At 33.9% G+C, this 298-nt stretch overlaps 1 long non-coding RNA gene across 1 annotated transcript in view; it reads right to left on the bottom strand.

Moving 5' to 3' along the window:
* Window positions 1-12: 12 nt before the first annotated feature.
* Window positions 13-298, bottom strand: part of LOC105000862 — a 1,888-nt gene continuing 1,602 nt past the window's right edge. Inside the window, exon 2 of the long non-coding RNA XR_826794.1 lies at window positions 13-164. This is a non-coding gene — a long non-coding RNA (uncharacterized LOC105000862). The remainder of the gene's footprint in view (window positions 165-298) is intronic.

Genomic DNA, 298 nt, shown 5'->3' with positions numbered 1-298 from the left:
GTACAGAAAACCTCTGATTTTATTTTTTATTTTTATTACACACTACAAAATACAATGCATGCTACACAATATGCTGCATAATCTACTAGCGGGGATAGAAGAGCATGACTGAGTTGTTCTTCATCAACCAGGACAACGTTTCCTTAATCAATGTTCTCCAAACCCTGAAAAACAGTTTAAAAAGGAAAATGAGAGAATTCTGTTCTTCTCAAAGATGTGCAATGACTCCTAGAACCTGTAATGATTCCTAGTTTTCATTTTCTGACAGTAGCAAACGTATCACTTAAAACTGTTTTAT

This window comes from Bison bison, unplaced genomic scaffold (assembly GCF_000754665.1).
Source record: "Bison bison bison isolate TAMUID 2011002044 unplaced genomic scaffold, Bison_UMD1.0 scf7180017864375, whole genome shotgun sequence".
Taxonomy (NCBI): Eukaryota; Metazoa; Chordata; class Mammalia; order Artiodactyla; family Bovidae; genus Bison; species Bison bison.
The sequence above is the reverse complement of the archived record's forward strand: the minus strand, read 5'-3'. Positions and strand labels throughout refer to the sequence as shown.